At 44.2% G+C, this 19870-nt stretch overlaps 1 protein-coding gene and 1 pseudogene across 5 annotated transcripts in view; one reads left to right on the top strand and one right to left on the bottom strand.

The window, feature by feature from the left end:
• Positions 1–19870, bottom strand: part of TSHZ2 (teashirt zinc finger homeobox 2) — a 406844-nt gene that overhangs the window by 379287 nt on the left and 7687 nt on the right. The window lies entirely within an intron of this gene.
• Positions 2357–2475, top strand: LOC120604044 (uncharacterized; annotated as a pseudogene).

The following is a 19870-nucleotide window of genomic DNA, read 5'->3' as shown; positions in this document are numbered from 1 at the left end:
CAACACAAAGAAGTCATGGGAGTTAAGGTGAGAACAACAATCTCAGCCTTTCCCTCCCGCACTGGTCTGCGCCTCACAATAGACCTGGTTCCAGTGTTGACAACTTCCGTTTTCTTTTTCTATTTCCTTTAAACCTCGATAAAAGGTCACGATGATATTCTTTAGTCTGCTCATCATCAGAGCTCTGAAATGTCGCCCGAGACGCGCAGGAACTCCACTCCGGACAAGCATTCTCGAAACCACAGCTATGTCACTATCGAACAACGATACTCTGTTATGAAACTTGATAGGAAAAAAACGTACGTAATGGTCAACCTTCGTGAAATGCCACACGCTTTGAAACAAATGTTTTAGCGGCGCCCGTTTCTCCCTCCTCCCCTCACCCCCGCCACAGTGAGACGGAAGATGAGTTGGTGCTTTATTTTGTTTGGGGGGAAAAGAAAAAGTTTCAACAGGCAGAGTTCAGCTCCCTTGAGAGATGATAAATGAGATGGGTACTTTCTGCTCCTCCGTTCCTGCACAAGTCAGAAAGGGTGGGAAACAATCACCTTTAGGCCTGGACAAAGGAGGGGGCCGTCCTCTCTCCTCCCTTCATCTTCTAACTAACATTATTCCTCCTCGAACGTGTTCTTAACACCAGTTCTTCAAACAGGTCATGAATACCTCACAATCTTTTCTCCTTCCTTGACAGACATTTTGACTGTTGCCAGAAACTACCTTTGATGTGTTCCTGTAAAGAATAACACAGACTTTCCTGTTTGTCTCAGAGCTGCTGGAGTGAAGCTTCAACTGCAAAGGACGAAATGATCTGTAGTAGAAAAATATCAGCACGTGCGCACCACACATATGCGCACACACGCGCACACACACATGCACACACATGCACACACACACGCATGCATACACGCACACACATGCATGCGCACACGCACATGCCCCCCCGTCATTACAAAACCAGACCTGGCCTCCCTGGGGGTTAAACAGTTCCTGTTGTTACCTTCTTAGCTGTGTTAGGATTTTTCATCACGCTTTCCCCAATCTCTGCTATCCGTGTCTCAGAATAGCAACGGTAATTATCAAATCATTGTCCCCTTTCCCACTCCCAAGGAACTGGAGAGCCTCTGAGACTTCCCCACAGAACCTCGGAACCCATCTGCGGTCCGCTCATCTGTCCTTCTAAGTCGGCACAAGGAAAAACACAGGAAGACTGCGCCTTGAGCTACAGTGAGTCCTGGACAACCCCCAGCTCGTGTCAGTGTCTCTTGAGGAAACTTTTCATAGAATCGGAGTGCCGGGAGAGACCTCAAGAGATCGACAAGTCCTGAAAAACCAGAGGTCTAAGAAACCCAAACTCACAGACTCTTACGATGGAAAGAGCTACAGTCATTGCTTGCCTCCCTCCTGTCTTTCCCTTTCCAAGTTAAGTTACTTCCATTATCCTCACTTTTTCCTGTATACCCCGCTTCCTGGCCCCGGAAACCAGCGTTATCCTTTCTCTATCACCTTTCTGATTTTTATTTTATCTAAAGACTATTATCTATTTATTTTTTTTACCCATACTATTCTTTACTTTTTCCAAAATTGATTTCAAATGGATTCGTTTTTTTTCCCTTTACACTGGACTCAGCAATGATCCCCGTGACAGCATGGTTTTAATGTTCCAGTTCTCCTTCGCCCTTCTGTAGCAAAGCACAGCCATAACTATTAAAAAAAATCATGCTTGTACCACCTAAAGTTACCTTGCATATGACTGTCTTATGAATATAACATGTTGGAAAATAATGTGCTCGAGTGGAGGCCAGCAAACTTTTCCTGTAAAGACCCAGCCGTAAACATTTTAGGCTTTGCAGGCCAAGAGGCAAAATCAATGATACTATGTAGGTACTTATATAACACAAGAGGAAAAAATATTTCCACATGCTTTTCCCCATTTAAAGATGTAAAAGCATTCTAACTTTCAACTCAGAAAAAAACGGGAGGTGGGCTGAGTTCTGTTCAGGAGCTGGACTTTTTCAATCCCCCCTCGAAATCACATATTTGATATTTATTTGAACCTTCTCTGAAATTTCCATAACAGCGAGTGAGGTGGAAAAGAACTTATCTCATAGGATGGTTGTAAAGAGGAAACAGTTGGCACAAAATAATTACTCAGTAATACTAACTGTTGCTTTTGTCGTCACCACCGTCATCGTCAACATCATCATCATCATCTCTCTTGATGAGGTCGGTGAGCCTCTACGTTCTTCCTGTCAGGTGCGTAGGGAACTCTGCACGTCTTAGAGAGCCAAGCCAATGGCCGACCCAAGGCAGAGCCCGTCACCAGCCTCCTTGGTGGTGGAGATAAAAATGGCACATAGTCTACGGCCATGCCACCCTGAACAAGCCTGATCCCGTCTGATCTTGGAAGCTAAGTAGGGTCGGGCCTGGTTAGTACTTGCATGTGAGACCACCTAGGAAGACCAGGTGCTGTAGGCATAAAAAATAAGGAGATTGTAAGCTGACGAGGCTCTTGCAATCTGTGAGGTCAACCAAGGGTCGCCTCACCTGAAAAAAAATGGCACCTGTTTTCTAGTCCTGCCACCTCCTTGCTGAAATCACTGCTTTAAGCCTCAGTTTATTCATTCATTCGTTTATAAAATTTATACGATGTTGTGAGTATTGAATAGGGTAACGTTCAATGTGCAGATAATGTCTGATAAGTAGCAGCTCTGTTGTGTTGTTTTTCTCATCGATGAGAATTAAATAAAGAGAAGACAGTTCTTGAAATTTTCTGAGAATTCCTAAATAGAAAGCTGAATAGCAAGTAATACAGCTATAAGAGTCCTCATTATATAGCCTGATCATATGCATCTGTTCATTGGACAAATGTCTCCGGAACTTCTACCATGAACTGGATGCCATCCTAGGGCCTCGGGACATGGTGTTGATGAAACCAGTTGTGTCCCCTGCTCTCATGGCATTTACTGTCTGCTGGGAGAGGAAACAGGGAGAGATGGACGGGCATCAAATCAACCAAGAATCATAAAGTGTCAGCTCTGAAAAGAGCAAAGCAGCGAGATACATGATGCTTTCAGGCCAGTTTGGGGGTGGGGGTGGATCTGCCATAGTCTAAAGGGTCAGTGACACCTGGGCCAAGACCTGAACTATATGACGGTGTTGGCTGGACCCAGAGGAGGGACCAGCTGGGAGGTAAAGAGATCAGAACAAAGCCGGAGAGCAGGTGGAGAGAATGTGAGGATTTCATGGCAGAAAGGTAGGCAGGAGCCAACCATTCAGGGGCCTGTAGGCTGGTTCTTCTCAACCCTGATGTGCTGGGCATCTCAGGAAAATGCTGATCCTGATCCAGAGAGTCTGGAGCAGGGCCTGAGAGTCTGCATTTCTAACGAGCTCCTGGGAGATGCTGGGGCTGCCAGCCCACAGACCACAGTGTGAGCATAAAGGTTCTCAGGCACGACTTCCCCCTAAGAACAGGGGTTTAGGTGAGGGGATGTCCTAAGAGTCCTCTGCAATGTATGAGCCCATCTTGCAGCTGTCACGGAGCAAAGCCCTCTCTCTGCCTGGAGCTTTGGAAGTCTCTAGGGTTCAGATGGAGCTGGTACCCTATCCTAGCGACACGTTTCAGTCCCAAGTCTAGGTGGCATCATCGTGAAACAGGCTGCTTCTGCCCAACAGGAAGTCACTTGCTTGTGTGCTGCAATTCAGAAAGGGAGGACAGCACATGTGTATTTTTTTTTTTTAAATCAGGCCAGGCTTGCTGAAACGAAATATATATTTATATTTGTATTTATACTTATATACATATATGCGTGTATATAGATAATCTTTCAAGTGCAGTAACAGCCACACATAGGATTGCAATGAAATCTTACAAACATTGAATCGTCTCAAATTCCACCCTTAAAGGGTGAAGGGGCGGGGATGCTGCGTGAGCAGACAGACCCAGGCATCTCTGTCCAGAGGAATCAGACATCTCCGGACTGCCGGTCCACCGAGTGGGCCTGCTCCTGTGGGGGTCGTGACTGTCCACGGAGGTGATCAGGGAGGAGCTAGTGCGCGGGGCGATGTGGAACCCCCATGGGGAGGCGAGGGTCCCTTCGGTGGCATTTGGGAGGGCGGACTGAGGTAGCAGCTGCCTGCACGGTGCCTTCTGTGCATCTCTCCCAGGTCTACTGACTGTCTTTCTAAAATAATCTGGGTGACAAATATGGGCCTAAGAAACACTGCCCTTGTAAGCAATCCCAGCTAGCCGCTCCCGACGAATGTCCCCAAACAAAGGTTGCACGCCAGCTCCCCATGCTTGCAGCTCAATTTAATTACTCACCTCTGCAGCTTTAAATCAAAGGTGGCTCCTATTAAGTATAATTACCTTTGCCAGCAGCTTGTATAACACAGTAAGTGAGGGGCTACTAACCAGGAATGGTTTCTACGGAGGATTATACATGCCTTGGACTAAATCAAGAGCGGCCAGACACACACATAATTCAGCTACCAGCAAAGGTATGCTGCAGGTAGAGTGTCGCACACACAGGTGAACACGGCGTTTCCTTCACATATGTCAGCAGCCTAGAAACACTACCATGCAGAAGAATAAACTATAAGGGAAAAGGCTTCTCCAAACCTCCGATGCACACTACGTGTCGCTAGGTCGGTTTTTCTGCAAGAAAGCACGTTGCCATCCAACCAGAGAGCCTCGGAACAAGTCCCACCGACGAGAAAAGGAATCGGCCGAAATCTCAACGTTCTCGGCCACCCCGAATGCCTGTATTTTACCGCCGTTTTCCACCCCGGGAGAGCAGGGAGGTGACACTACTGTACTGACGTTGACACAGTAATTTTTCTCCCGTTCAACCTCACCACATCTTTCATTCCTGACATACAAAAACATTTTTTTTTTTTTTAAATCATGAGCATCTTTATCATTTCAGGCTCGTCAATTCCCATTTTGCCTAATTAATAAATAAATCAGAACCTGAAAGGAAATGAAAGTTGCGAAGAACTTTCGGCCCTATCCGAAAGGAAGCCTCGGCGAACTGCATGCACTCAGACTCGATGTCCTGTTGGCTCGTGCTGGGGCTGGAGTTCACGTCCACTTCCGCTTCCTGTAAGTCTGTTTGTTGAGCCACGTGCTCAGAGGCATAAATGAAGACCCCAGAAGAATGCATCTCTTTCTCCAGAGATGTTAGACGTTGCTGTCACCTACCACTTCCACGGCCACCACGCTCACTGACGTTCATTGAGCACTTACTATGTGCCAAGCATGCATTAAGCACCTGACATACACAACCCATATCATCTCCTGGACAACCTCATGTGGTCTCACGGGAATTGTTTTTCTTCGAAATTAAGAAACTTGTGCTTAGAAGGTTAAATAACTTGCCTAAGATCAGACAGAAAGTAAATAACACCCTGGACTTGAACCTCAGTCTATCTGGCTTCAAAGCCATTGGCTGCAACCCTTCGGAACATGGAGGCTAAATCTCTCGACTTTGCCAGCCTAATTCCCACTCTCACTCGTTTTGGTAATATCACCTTGACTTTGCTTTGGCATAATTGCCACCAGCCGCTCCTAGCCCCTGCGGTGTTGTAATGCTGGGTGCACACACGCGGACGACAGGCCAGTGACTGGTGCACGGAGGGTCACGCAAACCCACGTGGGCCCACCTAAACCCTGGGACGTTCACCGGGATCCTCTGAAGGAGGTGGTCTCTTCTGCTACAGTAACCAAGCCGGATGCTCCCAGGTGACCAGCAGGTGCAGAGAATCTCACTGAGAGGGAAGGAGAGAGAGAGACCTGGCCCAGTCCAGACGCTCGGATCTCTGCATCCATAGGTGCTGAAGCTGGGGCTCAGCTTGGTCACACAGACGATGTATAATTTATCATAGGCTAGAGCACCACTCATCAAAATACAAATTCAGCTTCTAGAGTTATGTACTGAGTGTGGTGCTGGAGTCAAACACATCTGGGCTTAAATCCTGGCTTCACCAGTTACTTGCTCTGTGAGCAGATTACTCAACAGATCTGTACCGCTGTTTCTTATCAGTTTAGAGGAAGGCTCAATGAAGTCAGGTGCATGCAAAGCATCTGGGACAGTGCCTGGCACGGAGTGGACTCTTGCTAAATGTTGATGAGTTTGATTATTATTATTTCAGGAAACACAGCAGAGGAAAGGCTGACCCCATGAAGGTTTGCGGTGAGCAGTGACAAAGGCTCAGAGTGGCCAACCAGGGGCACAGCTAGGAACTTCCACAGCAAGTTACTGTTCGTAAGAGCTGAGCAGCGGCTAACATGTGCAGGAAAAAAGGGACCTTAGAATCGGTTCAGGAAGGATCGGTTGAAAGAGAAATCAGAAAACTATCACTAATAAAAACGTCAAGAGATGCCTGGGATAAAATAAGACAGATCGACAATGAGATCAGAAACAAACAAACATATAAACAGAAATGAGTTTGAGTTCCTAGTGAATCACAGATCATCTTTATCCATCAACCCATCCATCCATCCATCCATCCATCCCTCCCGCCCTCCCACTCTTCCTTCCCCCTCTTTTTCTGGCTTTATTCTAGGCACTGCATCACTAACCTCTGATGATAGGCTGTGCTTTGTTCATCCCTGTAGCCCTGCCACACAAGGGCAGGGTCTTAAAAATAATAGAAATCAACAAGTATCTAATGATATAATGAATGAATAAAAGAATGACTCTCAAATACACACACCCCTTTCAAGGAACTTATCTCCCATGAATCGGTTCGAGCCATCCAATCCGCTTTCCCTCAGGCAGTTTCCACGCCTCTTCCTGTCATTCCTGGAATGAGCTTTGTACCCGGGAAGATTCAGCAGTATCAGTATTGGCCCAGCAAAGTTTCAAGCTCCAGCCCCACAAATTTGCCTTTTCTTTTCCGGAAGCAAGAGCTGCTTTTTATTTTTATTCTGTGCTTCTTTCATAGAAGATAAAAACAACTCACCCCACAAACGAGTTTGTTGGGTATCTTATTTGTCTCGGCTGTTGTTTTCATGATGTAAGAACTACAGAAACCCTTTTCCTCATTTTAATTAGAAAAAATTTTTTTTTTCGTTTAATAAAGAAGGTCATAAGTTTCCATTGCTACTGTTTTATCTTGGGTGACTCCCTATTAACTCGTCCAACTCCTTCCCTTCGCTGCAGGGGAGCAGCTCCAAGTATGTGCCTGAGAATTCAAACTGGAGTTACAAACAAGTATTCCTGTTTATTTATCAGAGCGCAGTGGCAGATTCAAAAGCTGACCCGAAGAACAAAACTTTTCTTGTGGAGTGGGTACTCAGGGGACTGTGGTCTAAATTGAAAATCAGATCATTGTTTAAAAAAAGAGAGAAGGGAAGAAAAACAAAACCTCACACGGTGCATTGTTACACGTTTGGAAATATCTCCATGTTCCTTGAATGTTCTTCTGAGAGCGCTAACGGGTCAGTCCACAGGAAATGCAGGAATACGTTATATTTTAATCAGGGCACATAAAACACTGTCTAGAATGTTATGTGGCCCAGGGGGATGCACTGAGCAGGGAACATTTACAAACTCCAGGTCAGTCTCCCCATTACATCACTGTGAAAAAAAGAAATTTATGAGGTTAAATTATATGGATGTTATATATTGGAACTGTTAGCCCATTCCCAAATGAGAATGTTGGCTGAAACAGCCAGATTCCCTGAGAGAAATCTCTAAGTCCTTCTATTGTGGATGTTTTTATGGTAACTTTCTACCAAAAAAGTGAAGACATATTCTTTGAAGATAATGAAATGAATAGAGAGAGAGAAGTCTAACAAAAAATTAAAAAAAAAAAAAATCCAGTGGAGAAAACAAGCACCTAAAAGAGCTACCTATGTTATTCTTCTCTGGAGCTGATAATACACAGGTTACTTTGTGGAACTCGCTCATGATTTATCTGATCTATTTCTCATCTAAATGACTGGAAACACAGATGTTGATGCTATAACTTTGCCTCCAGTAAATAATTCCTCAAAGGACTCACATTTGTTTAACCTTAGTCACAAGATGATAAAACTTATTAAACATTTATGGAAGCAGCAACGCAATTTTGTTGGTTTATGTCTTTGGCAAGTTTGGAAACTCCTATCCCCAACTTGTCCACCTTCCTCTCACCTCTCGCAAAGACGAATATCTTTGGGGAAGTTGCCGCACCTGGACGACAGACACTGTCCCTCCTCGTTCTCTAGTTCCCCTTTCGCGGCCGCCGTGTGACAGTAAACAGAAGGGCTGCCATGCCGATCTCAAAAAACAGTAATTAAACCAAAGGGACAGCAGACAAGGGGCTCCTATGGGACCGACAGAGGAAGAATAAAAATCCCACCAGGGACCTGTCTGCTTATGATCGCGAACCTGCTTCTGAGATAAGCAAACATGTGCCTGCGGAAGGGCACGCATTCATTTAGTCATTCGGCATTTACCCAGAACCTACCATGTTCAGCCCTGTTGGCATAAATAACCTGGGCATCTAAATATTCCGAAGGTTCCAGGAACCATGCGCAACTGTTGGTTGGTTCGTTCGTTTGTTCGTTCGTTCATTCATTCATTCATTCATTCATTCATTCCTGTATTCAACCAAAATACCTAGTACGTTCCAGGTACAGCAAATAAAATGGCCCCCATGATTTGAAAGCTCAATCCTTGACATAACATAACACAGACAAGGAATCAGAAATTACAACAGGGTGCATAGCCTGCCTCCTGGTATTGTCTGTCACTGATACCTTTCCTACGTAGTGCTAATTTTCCTGTGCAGGGGACATTGATGTCACCATGGTTCTGTTTCCCTCTTACCCAGGCCAATAACCAGGAGGGTGGGGCAGTGCCACAGAGGCGCCCTGTGGAAGTACACTGTGACATTGGCTTCATGTTCATGAGCTTAGTGGCGATTCCGTGAACAACTCAGTGTTGGCATGAAGCTATGCATATGCTCTGTCTACCGCAAACGCAAAATCCATACAGAACAGCTTTTTACACATCCTCCCCCAGCTGGACACATGGACTAACACCCACAACATACCCAACCCAGCTGAACATGAAACATACTCACATCCACAACAAACACGTATTATATGTACACCTTCACAATTCATACTCAATAAAACAGACCCACAGCTCACGCACGCGTGTATATACGCACGCACAAACTATACATATCGTGTACCCAATACACGCGGATGTATATACACGTGGATAGCGGATCCCCGACACGCACACGTTCTAAGGATGATGCTGGTCTTGGTTGTGAAGAGCTGGTACATGCCGGTCCCACGTGAGCTCTCTAAACCCGGGGGTCCTCTCATCAATATTTCTACCCCTAGGACCATGTCTGCTAAACCTCCACACGTCTGTTAAACTGCAGCTTAACCACTTAACATGTGAAACTGCAGGACTGACTATTGTTAATGGTCTATCTTGTAACACTGACCAACAAAATCCTTCCCTGGGCCCCCGACCCACGTTTGACACTCCGCGAAGCTCCAGCAACCATAAGGCGACAGCCGTCCGGCTAAGAAGTTCGATCCATTACAAACTCTGAGGACAAATGCAATTTCCTTCCTGTGGTTCATACTTTTCTCTTTACTTGTCTCTGCTCCCCACCCCACCCCAAGGCAGCTAACAACAGTTTTCTTGCCGTACGTGGATCCCAGCCGTGTCGATGGCCAGCTGAGTCTCATTCACTACTGGGGCTACTGGTGCATTTTATTTACGTGCCGTTTACTTACTGCCAGCAGACATTTAGCAAGTGCCTATTACGTGCAAATCAGCCAGCTGAATTTTTGGTTAGGGAAGTGTGCATCTCAGCAAAGACACAGGAAACGTTCAAAGTATGAGATACTGGCTGTTTAAATATTGTTTATTTTTCTCAACTGATTCTCTCGCTAAATGCAGTAAAATCTCACAAGTGTTTTTCTCTCTGTAAATTACTTATGATAACTGTAAAAATTCCCAAGAATATGCAGTACAGGATTATGCCTAATAGTGAAAACTTTAAAATATGCTAAATGCCTATTAACAGAGGAATTGATAAATGAGTAAAAAGTACACGCTTATAGTGAACTATTATAAAGCTTATAAAAAGGAATTAGCCACATCTACTTTTTAAAAATCTATCTTCTCTTTCTCGTTCTTTCTCTACCTACCTACTTACCTACCTACCATCTACCTCCCTACCATCTACTTATCTATCTACTTATCTACCTACCTACCTACCTACCTACTTGGATAGAGAACCAAACATAGTGTGAAAAAACAATTTGTAAAATATGGTGTGAAACTGTTTACATAACAAATTTTAAAAATATGCCAAAGAATAATAATGCAGGCAAAACTATAAATAATGGAGGATATACACATTGAATTCTTCATAGTGCTTATCTCTGCGGAGAAAGTGAGGGGGGATACTAATATTTGCTCAATGCTTATTATGCACTAAACACTGTTTTAAGTACTTAATAAGTATCAACTTTCTAAATCCTCATGATGGTACTTGGAAATAAGCACTCTTCACGTGCCTATATCACAGGACGAAGGCTCAGAGATTTTAAGTTTGGTGTTTAAAGAGGACTTTATCCGCAAAGTTTAATACCTTTATATCTGAAATTTACTCATCAAGTGAAATAAGCTCATCGTATTATTGACAGTTCTTTCTTCTATTCCGTCTGATTGACTATTTCCATATTAATAAAGAAAAATTTATGTTAAAGATAATAAAATAGAATGATAATTTCATTCCATTTTTCATTAAAATAACTTCAAATCAGGCTAGGCAGTTTGCCAAACTTTGTAGTATTACAAAAGTTTAGTTCGAAATGCCACTTATGTTATAGGAACATAAAATACAGTGCAGTCACTATAGAGACACCGTGGAGCTTCCTTGAAAAAATTAAAAACAGAATTACGATCCAGCAATTCCGGTTCTGGGTACATATCTGAAGAAAACAAAGACACCAATTCGAAGAGGTATATTCATCTCTGTGTTCAGCATGATTTACAAGAGCCAAGATATGGAAGCCACCTAAGTGTCCCTCAATAGATGGATAAGGAAGAGCTGGTACATATATATAATGGAATATTACTCTGTCATCAAAAGATAAAATCTTGCCATTTGTGATAATATGGATGGACCTAGAGGGTATTATGCTAAGTGAAATAAGTCAAAACAAAAATACTGTATGATTTAAGTTATATATGGAATCTGAAAAACAAAACAAATGAACAAACAAACAGAAACGGGCTCATAGGTACAGGAAACAAACTGGTGGTAAGAGGGGAGGCCTAAAGGGACGAGCAAAATAGGAGAAGGAAATTAGAGGTACAAACTTCCAGTTATAATAGAAATAAGTCATGGGGATGTCATGTGCAGCTTAGGGAATATAGTCAATAATATTTTAATAACTTTGTATGGTGACAGATGGTAACTAGACTTATCGTGGGGATCATTTCATAATGTACATAAATAGCAAATCACTGATGTACACCTGAAATAGCATATTGTATGTCAGTTATATGTCAATTTAAAAAAAATGTCGCTCACGTTAAAAAAATAACAACAAAAAATAATCTCTTCCTCACCACCACTAACTAAAAACTACTGTCGATTTTTTTTTTCACGACAGACTCTATCATGATTTGTTGTAAGTGACATTTTCCCTCTTAGATATGATTCTTGAATTTCAAGGTCATCTTTTTTTTTTCATATTATTCAGAGTACTCATTTAAATGTCACCTATAATTAAATACTTACAAGTAAGAAACACCTTTAGAGACCCCGGCCATAAATATTATGAAGAACTCTAAAGGAGAAATCTGCAAGGGGAGCTTTTCATTTGCTAAAAGAAATCCTGGGGCAGCGTCATTGCCTGGGTTCCACATTTTTGGTGGCCAGGAAGAGTCGTGGAGCCTACAAGAGATTTATGGGGGGCAGATGAGAAGTGTCTGACTTCAGGACACAGCCTCGGAGAATACGAATACTTACTGAGACACCCCCGATGGACTGCATTGGGGTTATCATGTTTTTGTTTTCTACTTTTATTTAATAAAACAGAAATGGACTTATGAAAATGCCATTTTGCAAAGCTCAAGAGGTTTTAAAAATCCTATTTTTTTTTTTATCTTCATAGGTTCAACTTTTAAAGACGATAGTTAGGGATTTAGATAAGCAGGATGATCCTCTCTTTCTCTTTTTTTTCTTTGACACAACTGACTTTTACCAAGAGCAAATACTAAATTTTAATTCATTCCCTCGGCCTGCATGCATCTGTACTAGACTGTGAGTATCTGTTTGACTCTTTGCTGTTAAGCATTAAATATTATGAGAAGCAGCAAAATAGTTTCTCAGTACTTGGACTCTGATAGACCCACGTTTCGATATTGTAATTAGAAGTTTGTGTGATCTTCGAGGTACTTGAAAGTTCCAAAACTGGGTTTTCCTATCTACTCAGTGGACCAATCGTGATCATAGCCAGCTTTGGGGATGTCGTGGGGAGAGACTTTATGTAAAAGTGTTTGGTGAATGTAAATCACTGTGTCCTTGTTGGTTGACTGTTATCCAGGTCAATAAATAGTGGCCGTCGTGACGATGGCCATCGTGACTATGACCATCACGCTTAGTAGCATCTTCATCGTCGTCGGCATCGTCATTTTATTACACGGAGGCGCAGGTGCTCAACAGAAAGGGCTCGGAAGTGTTACTGCTGGAAAGAATAAGGAAAGAGAGAGGGAACTGATGGATATAAAAAGGAAGAGGAATCACTAAAGAAAGTGTGAGGAAACAGGAAAAGAATGACAAGAAAGTGAAGGTGGTTTCTGCCCTCTCATTCAGTAGTTTCCAGAACTTTAGAGTGTGAGAAGTAAAGAACCTGGTCTGAGAGGCTCCCTTCGTTTATTTGTCTCTTGACGCGTATCCAGAATGCCAGAGTGCCAGCAGGTCTCTAAGCAGATGGAGCCCCCGTTACACATTTGCTGGAAGGCTTGTCTTTCTCCTGCTTAACTGAGGAATTCTCTGGGCTCTGGTGCTTGGTGCTGTGACCAGGCAGATACATGCAGAAATGGATGCATCTCTCAGCAGATACATTAGGCAAAATGGCCTCCACCATTTCTAACGGCACTGGTGATTGCCATGAGAGCGAGCATGAAGAGAGAGATCGCTTACTTTTTTTTCTCCTGACTAAAGGCAGAAAGTGAAAATGGACTCCTCGAATAGTTTTTAAAATGTTTAAGTGCTTGGTATTTGGGAGGAGCAGGGAGAGAAAGGAGGGGAAAGGAGGAGGAGAAAAAGAAGAGAACGGAGATTTCCCCCCAAATTCCTATAATTCAAAGCGACAGTTGGTCCTTAAAATGCAGATTCACTGGCCTCACCCTCCGCCTGTGGAATCCTGGGCTCTGGCCTGGGAATCTGCAAGGTTGCATTTTAATGAGTTTTCCGAGTGACGAGGATACTTATAGGTTGAGAAGCGCTGGTTGACTCCAGGTGTAACTCCAGAACGTCATTTCCAGTTCTTTCATATTTGCAAAATTTCCTGGGCCACAAGAGACTTTCTGGAGTTTCTGTCTGATATCCCGGGAGGGGAAGTTCCGCCCCACTTCTAAAGTTTTTTTTTTTGTTGAAGTTTTAACACAAGCCTCTGTTTTCCGGGCATTTCTTTGACCCGAGTGTGGCTCGGCAGCCCTCGCTCACATCTGGTTCACCAATCCTGTGCCCTGCCCACGCCTCGGCGTCTACAGTGTCCTCGCCTTTAGTCGTTCCACCCGTCTTTGTGGTTTGGGCAAGATCTTCCTCCCAGCTATTATTGCTTTCTTTATACAACCCCTTAGAATGACTCCCTCTTTTATTACATGATTTCATTTTACAATGAAAATTTATGTCACTACAGTCAGTGGAAAACCAGTATAATTGTCATAAGTGATGGTAATCAGACAATGGAAATCCAAGTGTTATTATTTTTCACTGGATACTGGTGCTCGCTAAAGTCTCTGAACTGGAGGTCTGCTCGTTCTGATAAACAACTCTGAGAGAGGCATTTAAGACAGGCCAACACCGAATGAGACTTTCCCAAGTCACAGGGGTTGAACCCATGTCGAAGAGGGGACACTGTTTTCACCTCGCGTGTGACTCAGTGCTGCTTAAAACTATCCACCATCATGATAGAGCAGCTCCATCTTTAAAAACGTTCGGGGTGGGGCTTGCCTTCCTCATTAAAACATGGCGCAGAGCTCTGGTGGGCTCAGGCAGAGCAGACAGGCATTAGGAGTTTCCACCGGATGTGATGGTGCTTTCGGTTCGTCGTCTGACCCTTCCCCACGAGGCACGACTTCGTCCCCTTGGGTTTTCTCATTTTGCCTCCTAATCATCACGTCACCATCACTCATTCTTTCAAACATTTACTGAGCACCGACTATGTGCCAGGCTTCGTGAATATAAAGCAAATCAAACATAGGATCCCTTCAAAGTCAAAAACTCAGAGTCATGGTGATTATTTTAGTAATTCAATATGTATTGAGCACTTACTGTGTATGAGGCTCTGTTCTAAGTGCTTTGTAGGTGTTAATAACTTGTTCTTCCCAACAACCCAAGAGGGAGTGTCTAGTATCCCTATCTCACCGATAAGGAAATCAAGGCATGGAGAGGATTATTAACTTGTTAATATACTGACTAAAATTTATTGACTACTTAACCACGTACCAGGCACCGTGCTAAGCGTGTTATCTGATTTATCTCAATGAAGCCTTGTAAAAACTCAAGGAGAAGTCCTTTTAGTGGGTCTGCTTCGCTAATGGGGACACTGAAAGTCTGGGAGGTAAAAGTGCCTAAGGTCACACAACGAGGAAGTGACCCCTTGGAGAGAAACGGAACCCGTGGTCCACCCTAGGGTCCACCCCCACGCCCTGACACTGTGCCGTATGACGCAGATGGAGGGGTGTGTGAAGAGGGGACTCCAAGACGCCAGGATCTGCTTTGAGAAGAGCAGCCTCGTCCCCTACAGTCAATTCTACAACAAATGCAGCTCCAGACACTTCGCCTTGTTTCCACTTTGGCTCAGAAAACGATAGACCGACAGTTTGCGGTAACCACCTTATATATAACTAGAAAGTAAAAGAAGTAGAGACAGTATTAACAGCATAAACAGCCAGGTTTCCACGCATAGCTTTCCACCACCTGCAGTTACCTGCACGTCTTGTCTTCCTTTGGACCACATCTCCCATCTGCTCTACCATTAGCCTGGCCCGAACCATCACCAGCTTTTGACAACTGAGGCTGGAGCCTTCTAAGTAGTCCACCTACCAGGTCCCTGACAAACAATACGGCAGCCAGAACGAGGCTGTTAAACCTTAAGTCAGATCCGGTGTCTCCCTGCTCCCTGTCTTCCGAGGCTCTGGGGTTCAGGTGGGACCCCAGCTCCTTACCAGCTTTTGACTGCTGTCCTCATCCCTCACCCGCCTCCCTCTGCTCCAGCCACCCTGGCCTTCTTGCTGCTCTTCTGGCCCCCACCCCAGAGCTGGACTCTTCTCCCTGCCAGTCCACTCAGAGCCCAGGTTCAGAATCACTTCCAGAGACTCCGGTCTTTCCTGAACGTCGTACCTGAGACAGCTCCCCCTGCTCTCACGCCCTGCCCCGTAATTCTCTCCATTGCGCATCCCGCACCCTGACACAATGCGACATATAGATCTGCCTGCTTGTTTGTGCCGTGTCCGCCACACTAAATGCAGGCTTCGAGAAGGCAGGTCTCTCGTCAATTCTATTCAAGGCTCTAGCTCCAGCACCTCCCACAGTACCTGGTGCACAGCAGACCCTCAATAATAGTGGTTAAATAAAGGTTTTTGGGCGGGTAGTAAAAATCTCCAAGTGCTCTCTGCAATTCTGACTCTCTTTGTCTTAAGATACATCGTAACAGGCACCAGCCACTTATCTGAAGGTGACAATTAAAAAGTGCAGAAGGCGTTACCAGGAAACGCCTGTAGCCTTCCCTTATGAGTTTAACAACCCCTAAGCTTTGCCGCCTTGGGCCTGAGGGGATGAGCACAGGTTTGCCGGGAGGGGAGGGCGAGTGGCCAAACCCTGCAAGGCTGGGAGCACCTGAAGGTTGCTGGGCCCGATAGGCAGGCAGAGCACCTGCAGACCGGATGGGACAGGAGAGGGAGAGGTCCACCTCGGGGTCAGAAATGAGGGTCCACAGCCCCTCCCTCCATCGGGGAGCCTCCATCCCGGGCTCTCGGCTTAATGAGGATGTCTGCAAATCTACATCGTCGGCAAGCAGCGTCTATAAGATGAATAAAAAATATTTACTGCAAAAAAGTGAATCACTGCTCTTCACTTGAAGGCAGATGATGTCATGATGGAAACAATACAAGTTATTACTAAAATCTGAGTCTCTGTCACTAATATTTCCTAAATTGATAAATATTCAAAGTGCCGCTATGATCATGATTGGTACGTAGGTCTGCCAAAAAATGTCAGATGTGCAAAAGAGATCCTTATCCTCAAAAGTAATTAATTAGTATACAAAGTAATACAGTAATTGAAGTGTTTATTCATTCATTTATTTACAGCCTCATTTATTCATTCATCAGGAAATATTTTTTAAGTGCCTAATAGGTACCGAGGACTAATTCAAGTGCCTAGATTTCTCCTGGAATTCCTACAGAAATACAAAAACAAGTAACAAAACAGGAAGGAGAATAAAACTGTTCATTTATGAAGAAGATGCAAAGCAAATGCCAGGCACGGCACCAAGGGTTCCATCTACATCACGTTATCAAATTGTTACAACCACAACAGGTGAGAAATAACCTGCCCCCATTTGACAGAGGGGGAAACTGAGGTACAGCAAGGATAAGGAACTTCTCTTGAAGCACGTGGCTGGCTACTGAGTAGGGAGGAGATGCAACTGGATCCCAGATTTGCTTGGCTCTTGACATTTGTCCTTCCAGAGCCTCACGATGTCACCCATCCCAGCACCAGTCAACTCTCTCATCAAAGCTTGGCATGTCTTTTTATCTCCAGGTGTCACCTCTACTTACTATCGTCACTAAGGGGCCGGGTAAGTGGACGGGGTGTGCCAACAAGCCAAAGTCCATGCCACCTTTGAAATACAAACAGGTGCCTATGTTCTGCTAATCACCCACTTGGATCACACAGCTTCCCTGCCCGAACCCCTCCAGCAGCATCCCGGCTCACCTAGAATCAAATCTGGAAGGCCACACGTGACCTTTCTTATCACTCCCATTTTAATGGGCCAGGGCCACAGTGGTGTCCTCGGATTCCTCAACTACGCGAGTCCATTCTGGCCTTGGGTGCTTCTTGCTTCTTCTGCCTGGAATGCTTCTCCCGCATCTGTGCTTGGTGAGTCCCTTCCTTTGGGCTCGGGTCTGACCAAGTGTTACCGTGTGATCACTCTGTACCACCCCTGACCACACTATCTAAAACGGCAAACCTCCCCTCACTCTTTACCCCATTAATCCTGATTTATTTTTATGAAATACAATTAGAACTATTCAGTATTATGTATTTAGCTCTTTGCTGGCCTTTTGGTCTCGCTCACAGGAATACGAGTTGTGTGAGAGGTGGGACTTTTCATACTGTGATATTCCAGGACCCAGACCAATGCACATTTATTGGGGGGAGGGGGGGCGGTGAACGAACACACACGCACACACGTTCAGAAACACTCAAGGAAGAACTGACTTCATGTAAGAAAGATGGCCCGAAGATTCTGTTTGGAGATGCCACTAAAGGCAGCATCCTCTGCCAGTGTTCTTGATACACTCCCTACAGGTTTAGCCATCACAAGAGATGCAGGGGGAGAATAATAGGAACTCAGGGTCCTTCCTTGGTGAATCATGGTGGCTATTTTAGATAAACCATCACAATAGATTAAGTGCATGGGTCTTTGGAAGCAGGAAGTTTCAAATTCAGCTCAGCCACTGTATGACCTTGAATGAGTTACTCTGCAAGTTACTTAGATCCCACCAGTAACACAGGGATTACACGCGTTTCTAGCGCATAGGGCTGTTATGAGGGTAAGACTCAGCTCGAACGCCCCCTCCCCTGGCATCCACACTCTACTATCATATTCTTGCTTTTAGAGAGCTATTGTCATCAAGTTTTTTCTATATGAAAATTAGCTTTCTTCTTTGTTAATTTACATGTATGTTCTCTAGCTTCCCCCAGTTGGAGGGTCGGATCCCAGGGGTCATACCCATCCTATTAACCTGGTGACCAGAACAAGACCCGGCACATAGTAGGAACTCAGGAAATAATACTTGGTGCAGTGCCCGGTGTAGAATAAGCACGTACGTGGCGAATGTATCATCACTGCTGCCATTGGAGCTGTTGGTGCTGGTGCTATAATTACTATTTCTTGGGAAACAAACACTTTTTTTGGAGCTGGTTCAGGGCTCCGACCCACCAAGCATAAGTCATTCTCAGGAGAAGAGGCTAAAACACCACCCAGTGATTGTATTTGCAGTTTTACAAATCGAAATGCTCCCATGTCTGATTTCTTTCGAGCCCTGGACCCCTAGTCCCATGATAATTGCTGGGTTGTTCATTTCCCTTTCGGTATAAATTTTTCATGGTCTACTGTTCGGGGTAAAGACACACGAGTACAGGTATATGTGGCCCCTAATCGTTTTAGTGCATCTCCATTCTTGTAAAATCCTTTCGAAAAGGGCTTTAAGAACTCTGATTACCTCCCCCCCCATCTTGTAGGTTAGACAGTGCGGACAGAGATGTGAGCAGTTTGTCCAAGTTTACATGGTCAAAAGGAAATAAATACAACTAGGGATTCGAATGTGGGTCAGTCTGACCCCTGAACTCACATTCTTATCCTTTGAGTCAGGTTTATCTCTCGAGCTTGTCCAGGGCCACAGAGCTAGAGTGGGCAAAGCTGTAACCAGAAATCAAGTCACTTCCTCCTGTTCCACGGCTCCACGCACAGTCTAAAACCTAATCCCAAGTGGGAAAACAAGAAGCACAAAGCCATGCACCCAACTTTCTAATAAAGGAAAACAGCCAAAGGCAACTCTGATATGAAACACGCTTACAGCTTTTCATTTTGGCATTTCTTCTGTACCAAATGGTACCGAATAGATTTAACTCTTCTCTACAGCATCATCTTGGCCCAGAAGCTATTCATATCTCCCTGGAGTATAAAAGAAAGGCTTCTAAATACATAGAAAATTCTAAGGATCTGATAAATGAAAGTGATTTAAAGTAAGCCCCCTGCAGTTTATATAGAAATATGGATATGCCGCTGCTCTCACTCACACAAGTCATTTCTCCTCTATAGATGACCTTGACCTTCTGTCTCCTTTTTATATCTCCTAGGTCACCGGATTTCATGAATTTTTTTTTTGTGTGTGTGATGCAATAAAGCATTAGGGAAGTTTCTTCCAAATTCATTACAAACAGAATGGCCGCTGCCAACTCTGTTTTTATCTCATTCAGCCCCTTGTAGCTACTTTCATTAAAAACAGGAACTGTGTTCTGCCCACCTTCATATCTAAACTATATAATTTCCATAGACACGACTTAGATGCCACTTTAGGAAGAAAGCTCAGGGGTGACTTCAGAGTATCCATTCGGTTCTTAAAGCACTCAACTAATTAAGGCCAGTAGTCTTAATTTTTGTACTAACAGAAACTGCAGAATGCTGGGGTTTTTTTTTTTTTTTTTTAAACCCACCTCAGTGTCTGGCAGCCTTATAAAAACAAGGCTTTTCCTTTAGCATAAATGGACACTACAGCTGTTCAATTAAATTAGTCTTTGCAGAGAGAGGCAGAAGAGCTAAAAAGCTCCTTAAAAACCGTCTCTGCTTCACTGCTTCTCATCTGCCAAAGGGAGACGT

The sequence above is a fragment of the Pteropus medius genome, unplaced genomic scaffold, assembly GCF_902729225.1.
Source record: "Pteropus medius unplaced genomic scaffold, Ma_sr-lr_union100, whole genome shotgun sequence".
Classification (NCBI taxonomy): Eukaryota; Metazoa; Chordata; class Mammalia; order Chiroptera; family Pteropodidae; genus Pteropus; species Pteropus medius.
Note: the sequence above shows the minus strand (reverse complement) of the source record. Positions and strands in the feature narration are given on the sequence as shown.